The 19009-nt window shown below is 40.7% G+C and overlaps 1 pseudogene; it reads left to right on the forward strand.

Annotated features, from left to right (window-relative positions):
* Positions 1-6274: 6274 nt before the first annotated feature.
* On the forward strand, positions 6275-18568 carry LOC122669564 (annotated as a pseudogene).
* Positions 18569-19009: the final 441 nt, after the last annotated feature.

Consider the following 19009-nt stretch of genomic DNA (forward strand, 5'->3'; position numbering starts at 1 on the left):
TTCGTTCCCGGAGCTCTCAACTACCACGCACTACCTCCGGTGAGCCGACGGCTGAGAAGAAGACAAGAAGACCAAATAAGGAACTGATGACTCTCTCTCTCTCTCTCTCTCTCTCTCTCTCCCGCTCTGTCTCTCTGTTCGCTTTTTCAGTCTGTCCGCTTACACTTCTTTCCGCAGGGCATCAGGAAAGAAATGTGTGATTGGGATCGAATTTAAAAAAGGGTATTTGAAACTTGAAAGAACAAAGAAGTCAAGAACATTAATCAAATACCCCTCTCTTTGAATATATTTACGAATATACCAGTTCATTTCAACTTCCGGACTTCAACTTCCAGAATGAAAATCACAGTTAAGCCACGCACGGTGTTATTTCATTGTCATATATTCATGTGGTACCCACAGTCGTTAGGACTTAGAAGTTAGAACATGAATCAAATAAGCTTCTCTTTTAATACATATTTACGATTTTACCAGTTCTTTTAAACTTCCGGTCTCCCACTTCCAGAATGAAATTACACTAAGCCACATTGTCGTTTCATTGTCCTATACTCCTATGATACCAGGACCGATAGATTAGAATCTTTTCTTATCTTCTATATCGATTCTGTATTAGAATCATGTTGGGTTCAATCTACGGTTTGTGATTATTCTAACTGTATAGATTGGGTTTAGTTTACCGATCTAGGATAATAGATTCCAATCCAATGATATTGACAGAAGGTCCTACACTCCGGATTGTAACACCAGTAAAGCGGAAGGCAAAGAGTTTGTGCGAAATATGCGTGAATCCAGCCTCCAGCGGTCTGGCCACCAACCATAGAATAGAGATGGAAAAAATGGAAAAAGAAAAAGGAAGTGGGGAAAGAAAACTAGAGACTTAGAGAGGGAGAAAAAATAATAATCTGGGAACCAACCACGTGTGAAGACTGTTGTAGCATATGATATTGCATTAAAAATTAATTTTTTTTTTAAAAAAAAGATAGCATACGATGGTGGGATCTAGTCATCTAGCTGAGGTGGTTATTTTGCCATGTGGTAATGTGTTGGCGCCATTTTGTTGATACATTATCCACTCTCCCATCTAATCATTTTTACATTTTGGGAAAAAGAACGCTACCTAGGCGCGTATGGTGCGATGTCCCTGTGCCCAGACATAGGAGTACGCAAAATGACCATCTTACCCCCAAAAAATTCTGTCTTTCCATCGGGATACAGCTTTTATTTCGCTTGTCCCTGTGTCTGGGTGTAGGGGCAGCACACCGCACACACCCAGTTAGCGTTCTTTCTCCCTTATAGTTTTTTTTTTTTATTTTAATAATCTAATGGGAGAAAGAACGCCACTCAGTCGTGCCAGACACGCCGCCCCTGCACCCTCTGGGTTTTCATAAGGGTTAGAACTTACCTCCAAGGTAGAGTTGCAGGTTGACGAAGAGGCGTTGCACAAGTTCCTCCCAAACCGTCGAGTGTGAGGTGAGGTGTATAACATAAAGTGGTGTTTTATATACAACAAGCGGTTTTTCAAGCTAAATTTTGGTGTTTTTCAGCGGTTTTGGTGTTTTCTTTCTCATAATGGAAAAACACCAAAATTTGTTTCTCGTAAGGTTATCAAGCGGGCACATAGATTCTGGGCCGATCCGGATTGAAAGATCTATGCCTTCTCATGTGGGAAATCACATCTCTCAAGGATGATCCTTCACAGAATAGGATTTGCCAGAAAATTAAGGGTTGTTGAGCCTTTTGAGAGAAGTTTCAGAAATGGAAGATGGATTTTGGGAAAACGATTTGGGGAAGGTGAGGGCATTTTGGTAATTATGCCTTAGCAAGGGCATTTTTGTAATTAGGTTGGGTTAGGTTCTTAAGAACAAATAGTGGGGTAAAAGGGTCTTTTTAAATTAGGTTAGGGCAAAAAGGTCTTTTCATATTATGAACAAATAGGTCAGGGCAATTAGGTCTTTTCAAATTTATAAAAATAGAAGAAAGGGTAAAATGGTCAAATTTTTAGCACTTAACACCTAAACTTAACGGTTTGGACTTGTCTGGCATTAGGGGGTAAAGTAGGGGTGGTACGTGGAATTTTCAAGGGTGATACGTGAACTTGTCAGAACCTTAGGGGTATATGAGGAATATTGGGTGCATTATTGGGGGGTATGTGTATTTTACCCTTTTATATATTTTTTGATTGTTTTTTTTTTTTGGTGAAGTTGTTTGATTGTTTTGATTTCATGCTAAAATGCATATTCCATGCTTCATTGGTTATCTCCTCATATAGCCCATTCTTTACTTTTTCGTCTTCTTTATTTTTTTATGATGACAAAGGAGGAGAAAGATTGAAGTCTCTAAAAAATGTTTTTGAAAACATTGTTCCTATTATTCTAAGTGATTATAATTTTTTCAGTACAAATTTAACTTGGGAGGAGAAAAAGGTTGGATATATCAAATTAGTGACACAGTCCAATTGATATTCTAAGGGAAGAATTTGTATAGATATGAATTTACAAATCTTATTGTGCTATCAAAACACAATCGGTTTCAAAGCTTTCAAAATTGCACTATGTTCGTTGTCGTACTATCTCATACTGTTGAATTCCAGTCAGGTGTTCTATGTCGATGTGTACTCCTCCTTCGAATAGATTTTTTATTTTTTGAATACGAATAGTAAGTGTTACACATCTCCTCAGTCAGAGTCGGATGTTGCGAAGTAATTTTTATCCTATGCTATAACTGCACGGTGTTGTACTGCATCGTGCGGCGCTGCAGAGGCCATGTGGCCATGTGGGGCCCACTGTGCCACATGACCTACTGGCGCCACGCACGATGCAAGATAACATCTTGTAGAATAAAGCAAGGATAATGATTTCTGTGCGAAGTGTTCCTCAAACATATATTTGCACGAACCAAATCGGCAACTTATCGCTGAAGTTGTAATTTCTCTTTCTGAAGAGTCAACTTAGTAATATGTTGTCGAAGTTGCATTACTTCATCTCTCACATCAATGTCCTCCACGGGAATTGCACATGCACCACTCTGTCTGGGCACCATCACAACTTCTCGCTCTCCTCTGATCCACAACTCTGATACCAAATAATGTAGCCTCGTTAGAAGCTAAGGATCAAGAGAATCAAGACACACTCTTGTAGGTGTGCAACCGAACAACACGAACACAAGGGAGAAAGAAAATGTAAAGGAGAAAGCTACAGTTCTTCTAGACTGTAGTAAAACTCTCTGTGATTTATTAAGGGTTTATGCACCCTGGGTGTCTGCTCAAAGCAAATTCAATTCTTCTATTCACTTCATCTTTGTTATTGAAAGCATTATAATTACATATAAAAGAAAAACCCTAATCTCAAGCTCTAAATTAAAGGGAAAACTTGTCAAAATCATCAAGGGGGTGTGGCCTGTTGGTGAGCTATTTTGGTGAGATCCTCCAAGTTAATGTCTTCCTAAAATTAATGCTTGGGAAGATATTCTTCAAAGTCCTTCAAGTGGAGGAGTTAGTTCACTTTTTAATGAATCTAGTCTTCATCCAATATAGACTTGCCCCAAATTGTTCAAAATTGATGATCTTCAAATTATATTGTCTTCCAAAACCCAAATATGGAATGAACCAAGCTTGCTATTGACCAAAATTCCAGAATTTATGCAATTTTAAAAAGTTTCAGAATTGCTCAGCCATCCTCCATTATGGACTTAGTAGTAGGGGTCCCTTGCTGGCCCCTTGTGGGTCTCTATCTAGCACCCGGTGTGGGGCCTAGAACCCCCCCCCTAAAAAAAAGATACATTTTGTAATCACATATAGATGACACGCAACTATAGACAAATTCACGAAACTATTGCTTTAAAGGATACATTTTTTTTTATTTTACCAAAAAAATAAAAGGGTACATTTTTACAAAAAGTGCGACAAAACCTAAAAAATTAAAAATAGATAGTAACTTAATTAAAAATGTTTATACCTTGATACACATGCATTAATCCAGATAGATATTATAATTAAATGCATGCATGCACAAAATGTATCAACAATAGTTGAAGTTTACAATATTAACTGGGCAATGTTGTTAGCCGACAATTATTTTATTAGGACTTATTTACTAAACGGATATTCTCTATATAACCCAAACATAGTTATATGGAGATGTTAGAAGGAGCAGATGTGGACCATATAAGACAAAAGGATTATTATAAAATCTATCTTGTCTTTTCCCAATAGGGTTAAGAAAATCGTCCCTCTTGTGTGAAGGACTTCAAATTTGGTATGGTGATAAGCTCAGTGTAACCAATCACATACAATTACACGAAACAGAACCCATGTACTAAAACAATAAGATCATCTTCATACTTGCATCTCTCATCGAGTCACTTATCTCCTTCATTTGTCGATAAAGAAAAGCAGGTCTAACATGACATGTAAGAGCCGGTCAAGTTAGCCAAGAAGCTTGCCATGAACAACACAAGGTGGGGAGAGGGGATGCAGAGGAGTGATGGGGTCATGTGTTAGTTGAAGAAAACCTCCTTCACACTTGGGAGGACATAAGCAAATCATCCTTGGCTACCAAACGCGGCTCTTATCTTCATGTAAGACCTCTCTTCCTCTTAATCACAAAACCAATTAACTTCCCATTTCATTTCCTTCCTTCACTGCACAGCAATGCCAATGACAATTCTGGAGGTTAGGGAGCCTCTGTTTATAGCCAACGACAGGTTGAGTGCAAGGGTGAGGGTGGGGAGATCAGATTCTGGTGACCACAGGAGAGAATATATTCTCGAGATTTAATAGGAGCCAACTTACATGTTGACTCTTGGTCTCAAATCTCAATGCAGAGCCTCTCTAGATCAAGAAGAAGCAGCAGCAGAAGTAGATCGAATAAGAAGAAGACAAAAACTTGTGAGTAGGAAAGAAGAAGAAATGCTCATGACAATTAAAGATTTCCTTTGGTACACAACTTGCATTTGCATCCCACTTACTGTCTTGTGAGCTTTACCTCGAAGGACTATGGGGCTGTGTGAAAGGAGAAGAATTTTTTTCCAAAATAAAAAGGTAAAGAGAAGAAGTTTGACATTACTTGAAAAAGAAATTGCACAAGGATCTGACCGATCGATTAAGAAAGAAAAGATTTGAAAGTTGAGTGTCAGAGCTCTTATCATAAACTAAGATCGATCCCATGAGATATTGACCCAATAAGTTAGTTTTGGTTCTCCCAATTGCAATGTGATCTTTGACTTTGTTTTGTCAACTCGATCACATCAGGAATTCCTCTGATTTACGAAAGTTTTGTACCAATACCTCATTGAGAACAACATTTTATACCAATCTTCTTTGTGTCATCTTCTATCTATAAACCCCTTTTGCCCTCTCTCTCTCTCTCTCTCTCTATTTCTCTTTCGGTAGGATGAATCTTTGGAGTATTGTGATCTGACAATGAGACTGAATGGGTCAATGTTCTCTGTTCCGCATCATACGCTACACTACGCTCAAACACATGGGGGTGATATTTCCGCCATTCAATGGGTGGAGTGATCATTTTTTCCCATCCCCATGTGTCTCGGTGTAGCGGCATAATATCATATATCCGTTTGCATTGATAGATCTTTTATGTTGATTCAGTGTCCGTATCCGTTTAGCACTATTCGAATCCGTCCGAAAGGCTACGGATGCGGATACGGATAGGCTATAGCTATCCGAAAAACTATATTTTCATGTAAACGGATAAAATATTCGACTCGTATCTGTGTCTGTATTCGTTTAGTACTATCCGAATCTGTCCAAAAGCTAATCGGATGTGGATGCAGATATAGCACTATCCGAGCCAAATTCGATCCGTTTACATCCCTAATCTTGGGTACCTTGGCAATGCTAGAAATAGACGGACGGCGACGCCTTGTTGTCAAGCGCTTGGACAGCCCTCCAACGCCTTGAATCAGCTAGAGCGGTGTCAACTATGGATAGTAACATAGTCAAACCCTCCACTTGTTTATCCATTTCTTCCATGCGTTTTTTCACTTTTTGTGTGAATTGCGATTGCCAACTCTCACAGTGAAAGGAAAGGTTGTTTCACTGACTGCTAAGCTTCTTGGTAGTCTCAAACTGCAGTGCAAATAAAAGCATCTTGGGGGAATCCGTGCAAATCAGATTCTAATTTAAATCATTGCTCGAAGAACTCCACGTCTACACAGAGAAGGCCAGCTTTTCTGAAGCAATAGAGCGAACAAGTGGACTGCACTTATCAGACTATCAGATTATTTGGTAAGGCAATAACTGCAACTTCTCTAACTTTCAAGTTCTAATTTGCACAACGAGTACCCGAAAGAGATCAATGATGGGTAACCTGAATCTCTGAGCAGTTCGATTCATTCCTTTATAATGCACAAACATGGCTTCTCTTCCCTCGTCATCATCCCATCGAATTGAAGTGTTTTGGCACGAAGGAATGCTCAATCATGATGCAGTAGCCGGCGTTTTCGATTCCGCCATGGATCCAGGGTTCCTCGATGTCTTGGAAAAGCATCCTGAAAACTCAAATCGGGTGAAGAACATGGTTTCCATCCTCAAAAGGGTCCTATCTCTCCTTATATCTCCTCGCACACAGGAAGACCTGCTCAGATTCCTGAATTGCTCTCCTTTCATAATCCAGGTACCCTTCTCCTCGCCGATTCATTAAAAATACTGGTCTTGATCGATTACAAAAAATTAAAAGTAAGACAATTCATTTTCTTTTCTGTTTTTTCCCCCTTTTGAAGCGATGTTTGATACTAATGGTCTTATGAAAACTAAAATGATTGCTGAGATAATAAATTTTTTGGATCTATTTCTCGAGCATTTCTTTTTTTGTTTTTTTGGTCAAGTTCTCGAGCTTTTCATGTTGCTTAATCGTATTTGAATTTCAGCGTACATAAAAGAACTTGTTCAAGCGGAAGAAGCAGGGGGTAAGACACTCTGCGCGGGCACTTTCTTGAACCCTGGCTCTTGGGATGCTTCCCTTCTTGCTGCTGGGACTGCACTCTCAGCAATGAAGTACATGCTAGACGGGCACGGAAAGATTGCCTATGCATTAGTTCGTCCTCCTGGTCACCATGCTCAGCCTACTCAAGCTGATGGTTATTGCTTCCTTAACAATGCTGGTCTTGCTGTTCAATTGGCTTTAGACTCTGGCTGCAGGAGGGTTGTAACAATTGATATGTCCATTATGGAAATGGGACTGCGGAGGGGTTTTATCACTCCGATAATGTTCTTACTGTTGGACAAGTGTGTGTCCATCAAATCCGGTTCGATCCGGTTCAACTCGGTTCACCTTTGTATTGAACATTTATACATTTTAGTTTAATATTGTCACATGCGATATAAACTTTTTGAGCATGATGTGTCCGTAAGTTATACTTAAAATGGTAGTCACGACTAGGGTTGGGTGGGCACCACTTATCATATGGTCGTCGCATTGGGTATGCCTAGACATGTGATGTCGGAGTACGAATGCGAGTGCTCACATGTTTGATGTGTGCATTGGCGAAGAATCTACTTTGTCGATTCCCTCATGTATTACCGCAGATGTAGGAAGGGATAGACATGTGTCACCGACACCGCACTGAGGGAACCCCGTCACCGCAAAGTGTGATCGCATTCTTTGGTTCATCAATGACCGAGACTCAGCGAGTCAAAGCCGGTTCGGGAATGTGTGAACACTTTGTGAGTGAAGGAGTTATCCAACACGGTCACCATCGCCCGATTGGGGAACACCAAGATAGAGACTGCTCAGGCATGGTCGGATCGAACTGGATCCAGCTGTTTGGAAATGGTTTTGCAAAATTTATTTTACATAAAATGATACATTATTTATAGTTATTTCAAATAAAGTGTTTTATCGAAGTTTTGCAGACCCGATCGGATGCACAGACGCTCTTATATGGACATGTACTATGGATTGGGGTTTGGCAAGACATGTGTACATGCCCTAGATTCCATAATGATGGTGTTGATTAGTGGGGGTTGCATATGATAAATTGTTATCATATAGGAGTTATTTGGAATTTGCTAATTTAATTGGCTCTTTATTTAATTAATGGATTTGGTGCTAATTGTAATTATCCATTAATAATTAAATAAAGAATCTAATTAATACTTTCCCTATTAGATTCTCGCTTCTTCACTGTAGCACTTTGAGTTTAAACAGAATCTGCGACGAGAGAGAGAGAGTCGGACTCACTAGGGCTCTATTAAATCTATCTAGGATTTAATTAAACCCTATTATTATAAATAGGGGACCAAAAATACGCAGTAAGAGCAGCTCTCCACGTTTTTGGAGCAGCACACCTCTCTCCTACGTTTTTGGTTTTTCTCTCTCCCTCTTGTGATCTCTCTTCTTCTTCTTGCTTCTCTCACTGTGTTTGAGAGTTAGGGTTTGTGAAACCCTAGATCTGTGCTTGAGGAGTTTGAGGGCATCCGGGATTGGCGTGTAGAACCTTGGTAGCACCATTGGAGGTTCGATCCGTTTGCTTGAGCGCTCATTGGAGGAAGAACCACTATCTATTGGAGGAGCAACACTTGAGGCTCACCAGGTTAGTAGTTCTTTATTAATTCCTTGTTCATTGATTATTAATATTTATGGAATGCGAAAGAAACTCGAATCGATTATTTTCCACAGCGCATTCGAGTATGGGATGGATCCCTCTTGCCATGTGATGGACTAGAGACAATTTCTCCGTCCCTATTGTGAATTAATTTTATGGAATGCAATAGGGAAGGAGAAACCCTAATAGGGATGCACCAGGGTTCCCATGGGCCACCATGGGAAACCCTAAAATTAAAATGGGGCACCCATGGGACACCATGGGCTAACCAGGTGCAAAACCCTAAAGATAAATATCTTGGTCTCCCTAGGGAACCATGGTTTGATCCCCGGACCGTTGTTTGGCCAACAAGGTGGTATCGAGCCACCTTTCCCATCCATGAATATTAGATAATTAATGGTTAATATGATTATCATGAGTGGGATGCAAGCAAGTACACATGGGTGGTTAGGATATGGTTGTTGTAACAACCTTCCACATGCACATGGGTAGTTACAAGGTTGTTAGTGTAACAACCTACCCATGTGATAATGGATTTGGTTTGTTTTGTTTATTCCAATTATTGAAGCATGTATCCAATTAAGTTGTGATTACTAATTTTTATTTTAAAATTTTTAATCATGTTCTATATGTGGGGGAACGACACCGCCAAGCCTCCGTGCACGCCCTTCCCCATGAACCTACCCTTGTGGGTTCTGCACTGCGGCAGCAAGCTTGCGGCTGCGGGCTGCGCAGCCGTTGTCCGTGGTCTTTAGCCTATGGGCAGGGGCAGCGGCCTCTGCCCAAGGCCTGGCCGTCCGTGGGCCCTGTGCCTATGGGCTGCGCAGGAGTGCTCGGCACTGCGCGAAGTGGGCTCGCATGCACCCCCTTGTTTTCCCTCCAGTTTAACAAAAAAAAAAAAAGATTTTTCAAAACAGAATTTTATTATTTTGTTTTGTTTTGGAGGATGATGATGGGTGAAGAGATTCCCTCTTTACCCACTTGCAATTAAAAGATTTTAATTTTATGGGCTTGGATACATGATATCACATGCGATGTGGTGGTTCAATAATTGAAGGAATCCATGTTTTAATTTTTGGTTCACTTGCTTTAATGCCCATGCATGAAATTATATTATGATGTGATTATGGGAATGGCATTCTAATAAATGGATGGATTGTTTATGTATGTGATACATGGGGTTATGGGTGGATGTGATGCTTCTCTCTCTTTCTCTCTCTCCCCTTTCTTTTTATAAACAAATGTCTCCACCCCATGGGCAACCCAAATGGTGGGTTGGTTTCTCCATGCGGGGTTTCTTTATTATTATGGAAAGGAAAGTGTATAGAATTTTTCTAGGTTTCCATTGTAATTTTAGAGGAGTTAGGACTCCCAAGGCATGCGAGATGGTGATCCACATGTGGTGCTCAAAGCTTATGGAGATGCAAGTCACCTACTTTAAAGACGTGATCGGGCGGAGGAGATGATCGAGGCGTGGCATCCATGGCATGATAAATGCACCCAAAGTTATTAGTTTTATTTTTATTGGGAGGGTTTTTAATTGCTTCGATAAAAATGCCGCCATCCCATAATCACTTTTAATTAATGTTGATTAATTATGTTGTTTAAATCTATCCATGTATGTGAGAGTTAATTAATCCCTCTTTATTCACAATACATGTATGATATGGACTAGTCTTAATCGGTAGACATGTCCATAGCCTCCTATTGAAGATAAATGTAGAAAATGTGTGACATGACCCCGCATAAGCGACAGACATTGCCAGGACCTCGTCACGCATTTATCTATATTTACTTCCATCTAGATATGTTAGGGTATGGATAGTGAGAGGGCACCTGCGACGTGGGCCATCTTTCATGATTCCATGATTCTAACTAATGCGATAGGTAAGTACATGACTTGGGTGTATGTCACCGACAAGATCCGGACATGACACCCAGGTGACCGAAAATATTGAAAGCCCATGAGGCGGACAGCTTAGTCCACACTACCATGGTGTGTATAATGACTCAGACAGGTAAGTTATGCATGCAAGGGTTGTAGGTATCCAATTCATCTTTTGGGTTATGAGGGAAACCCAAATCATGAAAGACCATTGAGTGTGTGTGCTCAATTTATTATTTTCAATGGTCATTAATTAGCATGTGGTTATTTACTTGTGCATGTATAGATTAATATACGATGGTTGCCGTTAATTCCAACCTGTTAACACTCATTAGCGAATACAAACTTAATGGTACAAACTATGTCGATTGGTAGGAGCATTAAGTTGCTCCGATCTGAAGGATGACACGGTTCTAGATGAACAAGTTCCTCCTCAACCCGACCCAAACGATTTTGAGGCAAATGACGAGATGCAAGGGTTCCTCATGAGGGATTCCAAGGCATCACTCTATATCCTAGGATTGTTGGAAAAATCAGTTGTAGACTCGATCAAGGATATACGCTCTGGGGTAAAATGGATAAGCTTGTTGAATTGTTCAGAGCGATTGACACACGCACATTACGATGCGGTGAGTCAAATTCATAACTCCAAGATGTCTCGGGGGACTCGGTGATGGATCATGTAATAAAAATGATCAATCTTTTTGAAAAATTGGAATCTATGGGGACCGATTTCACTCGCGATACAAGACGATGTGATCTTAGCGTCACTCACTTCGCCTACGCACCTTTTAGGATGTCCTACAAGATGTCCGAGAAGGAGATGGAGCTCACCGAGCTTGCTAATGCACTGTAGAGGCCAAGCGTCCTTGAAAAAGAACAAGGCTGAGGTCAATGCAATCGAGGCAAAGCCTTCTTCAAATGGGAAGAAGAAGAAAAAGGGAAGTAAGGGCAAGACCCGAAAGCCAAGGGTGGGAAGTCGGCAATAAAGGCAAAGGCAAGTGCTTCTATTGCAAGAAGGAGGGTCACTAGAAAAGAAACGTCGTGCTTACCTGGCAACTTTGAAAGACAAGAAGCCGGATGAAACAGAGGTTGCTAAAGAAGGTACATGTGATGTTCACGTTCTTTATGAGTCTAATTTGTCTTTTGAACCGACCAATTCTTGGTTGGTGGATAGTGGATCCACTGTTCACATTTGCAATGATTTGCAGGGGTTCAAGGAGACAAGGAACCTGGAAAGAAATGAAGTGCGTCTTCGGATGGGCATCGAGCCGAGACCATGGCGTTGGTTGTGGGAACTTTTATTTTAAATTTTAGTTCTCGCTTAGTTTAGTTTTAAAGGATTGCTATTATGTACCCTCTTTCAAGAGGAAGATAATTTCAATTTCAAAACTTGTTTTGGACGGATATAGTTTTTCCTTTAATTCTAAATTGATTATTCGTTTTAATAATTCCTTTGTGGCATCCGGATATATGCAAAGTGGTTTGTATTTTCTAGATTGCCCTATTAGAACGAATGTTGTTTCAAATGTTGATTTGAAACGGAAAGCACTCAGTGAACTCAACATATCCGTGGCATCTAAGATTGGGTCACATTAATGTGGACCGAATCAATAGATTGATGAGGGATGGGTCCTTAGAGAGTCTGAGGGTGGAACCATTCCCCACCTGTGAGTCATGCCTTCAGGGCAAAATGACCAAGAAATCCTTTAGCAATAAAGGTGCTAGAGCCACAGATCCGTTGGAGTTGATACACACCGACGTGTGTGGACCCATAAACATACAAGCAAGATATGGGTATGAGTACTTTATCACGTTCACCGATGATTACTCTAGATATGGTTATATATACTTGATGCGTAGGAAATCGAAAGCCTTTGATAAATTCAAAGAATTCCAAGCCGAGGTCGAAAGACAGCTCGATAAACGCGTCAAGTCCTTACGATCAGATCGTGGAGGGGAGTATCTATCGGATGAGTTTAAAGAACATCTCATATTCCAAGGGATAGTTAGTCAACTAACTAATCCAGGCACACCACAACAAAATGGTGTATCCGAACGAGCAATCGAACCCTATTGGATATGGTCGGGACGATGCTCACTTATAGTGAGCGCCTCTTTCTTTTTGGGGGTACGCTTTAGAGACGGCGATATATATCTTGAATAGGGTTCCATCTAAGTCTCAGAGCCAAGACACCCTTTGAGTTGTGGAAAGGGCGAAAGCCCGTATTCAACACCTTAGGGTATGGGGTTGCATAGCACATGTGCGAAAGCAGCAATGCAGACAAGTTAGAATCCAGGACTTCGAGATGCTATTTCTTAGGCTACCCCAAAGGCACGATAGGCTATTATTTCTATGACCCAGTTGACCAAAAGGTCATTGTAAGTAAACATGTCACATTTTTGGAGGAAGAAATGATGACCCGAGGTCCGAACCAGTAGTCATAAAAGAGCTATCGATGGCTCGAAACGTCACTTCCGAAGTAAGACCAACTGACATACCGCTGAAATACCAACACCGAGGAACCTCGACGCAGTGGGAGGACGTTAGACCACCCACCAGGCTAACTCTTCTAACCGAAGAGGAAACAGTGGAAGAGTTCCACATGGTATCGGTTGAATCGGATGATGATCCGATGACATACTGAGGCTCTAAAGGATGTTGATGCCACTAGGTGGTTGGAAGCAATGCGCTCTGAAATCGATTCGATGCATTCCAACAAGGTCCGGACTCTAGTCGATCCACCACTTGCGTCAAGCCGATTGGATGTAAATGGATCTTCAAGAGGAAGAAGGGCGCAGATGGAAAGGTCGAGAGATTCAAAGCGAGACTGGTGGCAAAGGGTTATACCCGAAAGAGGGTATAGACTATGAGGAAACCTTTTCACCAAGAGCGATGATGAAGTCCATCAGATTTTATTGGCTATCGCAGCACACTTTGATTATGAGATCTGGCGGTGGATGTGCGATCGCATTTCTAAATGGGTTCCTTCAAGAGGAAATCTACATGGAACAGCCGAGGGGGTTCTCTTCCTTGGAGGAAGAAAGAAAGGTGTGCAAATTGCAGGTCCATTTATGGGCTGAAGTGAGCTTCCAGGAGCTGGAACATCAGTTTGATCAATCAATCAAATCATTTGGTTTTGATCAAAACATGGATGAATCATGCGTTTACAAGAAGATCAGTGGGAGGGCAGTATGTTTTCTTGTTTTATACGTAGATGACATATTGCTAATTGGTAACGATGTAGGATTCCTTTCATCAGTAAAATAGTGGTTATCCCCAACGTTTTCGATGAAAGACCTTGGTGAAGCTAGCTATATCCTTGGGATCAAACTAGTAAGAGATCGCCAGAAAAGGATGCTAGGCTTGTCACAGCTACCTATATAGACAAAGTCTTGGCCGATTTAGTATGGAGAACTCTAAGAGGGGAAGTGTTCCCTTCGGACATGGAGTCGCTCTTTCCGCATCTCAATGTCCTCGCCTCGCACGACATTGAAGAGATGAAGAGGATTCGCTATGCCTCAGCAAAGTAGGGAGTCTTATGTACGCCATATTGCGCACGAGGCCGGACGTCTGCTATGTAGTAGGTATTGTGAGTCATTACGAGTTTAATGAGTGGAGGTACCATTGTATAGAGGAGTACAAAATAGAAATCTACAGCCGGTCCCTATTTTTATGAACACCTTACATCATGTGATGCGTTTAATAAGGTGTTTGGGTTAGGAAGTTCCTAACATTTCGAGTAGTCCGATCTTGTCAAGGGCCCTATTCCCGTTATGTGACAACAGAGGGGCCATTGCACAAGCTAAGGAGCCTAGGGCTCATCGAGGAACAAGCACGTGCGTGAAGTATCACCTCATCGGAGAGATTATCCAACAGAGTGACGTGAGTATCTCCAAAGTGGACACAATCAAAATGTGTCCGATGCCATAACAAAGGGTTTGTCACCGGAGTGTTTGAGAAACACATGGAGGGTATGGGTTTAAAATGTATGGGGAATTGGCTTTGATGTACAAGTGGGAGATTATTGGACAAGTGTGTGTCCATCAAACCCGGTTCGGTCCGGTTCAACCCGGTTCACCTTTGTATTGAACATTTATACATTTTAGTTTAATATTGTCACATGCAATATAAACTTTTTGAGCATTATGTGTCCGTAAGTTATACTTAAAATGGTAGTCACGACTAGGGTTTGGTCAGCACCCTTATCATATGGTCGTCGCATTGGGTATGCCTAGACATGTGATGTCGAGTGACGAATGCGAGTGCTCACATGTTTGATGTGTGCATTGGCGAAGAATCTACTTTGTCGATTCCCTCATGTATTCTTGCCGGATGTAGGAAGGGATAGACATGTGTCACCGACACCTGCACTGAGGGAACCTGTCACACTGCAAAGTGTGATCGCATTCTTTGGTTCATCAATGACCGAGACTCAAGCGAGTCAAAGCCGGTGTTCGGGAATGTGTGAACACTTTGTGAGTGAAGGAGTTATCCAACACGGTCACCACGCCCGATTGGGGAACACCAAGATAGAGACTGCTCAGGCATGGTCGGATCGTAATCTAGATCCAGACTGTTTTGGAAATGGTTTTGCAAAATTTATTTTACATAAAATGATACATTATTTATAGTTATTTCAAATAAAGTGTTTTATCGAGTTTTGCAGACCCGATCGGATGCACGACGCTCTTATATGGACATGTACTATGGATTGGGGTTTGGCGGTACATGTGTACATGCCCTAGATTCCATAATGATGGTGTTGATTAGTGGGGGTTGCATATGATAAATTGTTATCATATAGGGAGTTATTTGGAATTTGCTAATTTAATTGGCTCTTTATTTAATTAATGGATTTGGTGCTAATTGTAATTATCCATTAATAATTAAATAAAGAATCTAATTAATACTTTCCCTATTAGATTCTCGCTTCTTCACCGTGTAGCACTTTGAGTTTTAACAGAATCGCCAGATCGAGAGAGAGAGAGTCGACTCTCACTAGGGCTCTATTAAATCTATCTAGGATTTAATTAAACCCTATTATTATAAATAGGGGACCAAAAATACAGAAGAGCAGTCTCTCCCGTTTTTGGAGCAGACACTCTCTCTCCTACGTTTTTGGTTTTCTCTCTCCCTCTTGTGATCTCTCTTCTTCTTCTTGCTTCTCTCACTGTGTTTGAGAGTTAGGGTTTGTGAAACCCTAGATCCGGGCCTGAGGAGTTTGAGGGCATCCGGGATTGGCGTGTAGAACCTTGGTAGCACCATTGGAGGTTCAGATCTGTTTGCTTGGAGCGCATTGGAGGAAGAACCACTATCTATTGGAGGAGCAACACTTGAGGCTCACCAGGTTAGTAGTTCTTTATTAATTCCTTCGTTCATTGATTATTAATATTTATGGAATGCGAAAGAAACTCGAATCGATTATTTTCCGCGCGCATTCGAGTATGGGATGGATCCCTCTTGCCATGTGATGGACTAGAGCGAATTTCTCCGTCCCTATTGTGAATTAATTTTATGGAATGCAATAGGGAAGGAGAAACCCTAATAGGATGCACCGGGGTTCCCATGGGCGACCATGGGAAACCCTAAAATTAAAATGGGGCACCCATGGGACACCATGGGCCAACCTGTATGCAAAACCCTAAAGATAAATATCTTGGTCTCCTAGGGAACCATGGTTTGATCCCTGGACCGTTGTTTGGCTAACACTTACAACCTCTCTTCATATGAATCATGGTTCATGGGGACCATCGCATCCGCAGAGTGGATCCATTGATGAACTTGGTGAAGGTGAAGGGTTAGGTTTTAATCTGAATATACCTCTACCTAATGGAACTGGAGATCGGGGATATGAGTATGCCATGAATGAATTGGTTGTCTCTGCTGTTCAGAAGTTTGAGCCAGAAATGATGGTTCTGGTTATTGGCCAAGATTCTAGTGCTGTAAGTTAACTAACCATGTTTGTTTCTTTCTTATTAACATCCTGGTGGAACTCTGTGTGTTGGGGGTGGGGAGTTATGGTGAAGAGTATTTCCTTTTCTCAGTTAAAATGAACAACACTTCTATGGTTGCAGTATATTTGCACTTCTAGGTAGCTTAATTTTGTCTCTGACTCTGTGCAACTCAAGGAATTAAAGTCCATTTTAAGGTGTTGATGTATACATTTACGCTGCCCTTCGCTAATAGTTCGAGCTTTTAGGTGAAACAGTAGTGAACATGGTATCAGAGCAGGGAGGTCATGTGTTCGACCCCTGGGAAGTGCATTGGAATGAACCCAACTCATTCAGTCCTTTGAAAAAAAAAAAAGAGGAACAACAAGAAAACAAATTTTGGAACAACTGCAAGGTGTGCAGAGGTACAAATTATGGCTTGCATACTTCTCAGCTTAAAAATAAAAAACAAAGAATCCTAACTAACAGTGCAAATCAAACTGAAGACTGAATCTTGTATCAGCGAACATTTCTCATCTCCCCATTTGAATGGTAGCTAACTTAATTTCCAATTAACAGAAAATTTATTTGGAATATGCAAATAGAAGGAATTCTTAGTTTATAAACATGTGAACCCAATCTTGTTGCAGCATCATGGATTCATGAGCATCCATCTGAAACAACCTGATATTCCTTGGGATTATCTTTTTGGTGTTACTGGAATTCTTGTTGATTACTTGTATTTTTAGAGATTGTCCTTGATGGCTAATTTTGGAATTACTGTTTTCCTTATCCAAACATATTTCTTCTCATTTTCTCAGACTCCAGTGCATTTTGTTTTTGTGCCCCCAATCCCCCCCCCCCCCCCAAGAGAAAGAAAACAGAGAATAAAAATTCCTGCCCCACCTGTGCCTATCACTCGCCCCTAGTTTCCTCCTACAAGCCCTATTTGAGTGGGTCATTACCTCAAGATTGATATTGTCCTGCATCATCTTAATGCTAAGCAATCTAGTGAGGACTGTTTTGAGAAGTGAAAAAAAAAAGGATGCCACAGGATCGTATCTTAGATATGTAGACAAATATACCAGTTCTAATCAAAGTCAACTTACTAGGACTGTTTCTGAAGTACACAGTAGCATGCAAAACATTCCTACATGGGGTACACATTGATAAATAGATCTGTTAATCTTGGGAGAACAATGTCTCATTTCTGATCAATGTGGTATGATGTCAATATGAGGTATTGTTTTGTGAAGCAAGAGAATGGAGTTCTGATTCGAGAATTACATTTAGGTCTCATCCAATTAAAGACGGTTCAATGGAGGATTGAAAATGGCTTTGATTTTGGCCTCGCCCAGTAGAGGGTTTGTTTTGGAATAATTATAGTTGGAATGATATTGAAGAATCTGTTCCAATAGAGAATCAAGATTTCAAGCTTATATGGATCACCATGCATACTGCACGTGTACATTTTTAGAATCCCTAATGCCTATTTCTACATTGCTGTAATCCATCCCAAATTCTCTAGGATCAATGTATAAAATTGCTGAAGATTGATTGTAGTGCCATCATTGTATGGATAATTGTTGATGTTACTCGTTCCATTTTTGTCTGAGATATTCTTGTCACTGATGCCAGAGGTGGCAATACCTTATGAGATAACTTTGCTTATTCTTTTCTCCAGTTTGATCCTAATGGAAGGCAGTGCTTGACCATGGATGGTTATAGGGAGATTGGAAGGATAGTACGTAAACTGGCTGATAAGCACAGTGATGGACGCCTTCTGATTGTCTTGGAAGGTGGATATCATATTACTTATTCAGCATACTGTTTGCATGCAACCCTTGAAGGTGTGCTCAACCTCCCAGTTCCTCTATTAACTGATCCCATTGCTTATTATCCAGAAGATGAGGCTTTAGCAGTCAAAGTTATTGACTCCATCAGGCAACACTGGAAAAATATTGTACCATTTTTCATAGAAGATTAATCAATTACTACAACAACTCAGCCTTGTCCCAACTAAATGGGGTCGGCTACATGGATCCTTGCCCTCCATTTAGTTCTATTCGAGGTCACACTTGATACAGAAGATTAATCAATTACTATGTTATCTAAATGAATGTGGGGTAATTTTCTTATATTTTGTGATGTTGCTGTTCAATCGGAAAAGAACCAGTTTGATTGTATATTACTGTACTTTATACTGTGAATACGTGCTTAGAGGTATCTTATTTCAGTTTTTAATGACTTATAACTACATCTTTCCATGGCCAAGCTTGAGGTATAAGGCTTGTTTTGCAAGGGACCATACATTACAAGGTAATTCATCCCATCAAGATTTCCATGTTCAAAAGCCAGCCTGACAAGGCAGAGAAAAACCCTATCTATAGTTGGACTGATCGCAGTATCCTTTCTATTATCTGATAGTATGTATAGATTTGATGGTTGGGATCAGCCCATTGCTCACAAGCCAGTATATTTGGCTAAGTGACAGAGATTACTTGATCATGACATGGGAACACATGTCAGAATTAAGATCACCTGGTAAAGTTTCACGTTTCTATCAATTTCTTAGAGCACTGTGCATTTGTGTTTTCAACTAAGACTTTGATGCATCCAAGACTGATT

The sequence above is a fragment of the Telopea speciosissima genome, chromosome 1 (assembly GCF_018873765.1).
Source record: "Telopea speciosissima isolate NSW1024214 ecotype Mountain lineage chromosome 1, Tspe_v1, whole genome shotgun sequence".
In the NCBI taxonomy this organism is placed as follows: Eukaryota; Viridiplantae; Streptophyta; class Magnoliopsida; order Proteales; family Proteaceae; genus Telopea; species Telopea speciosissima.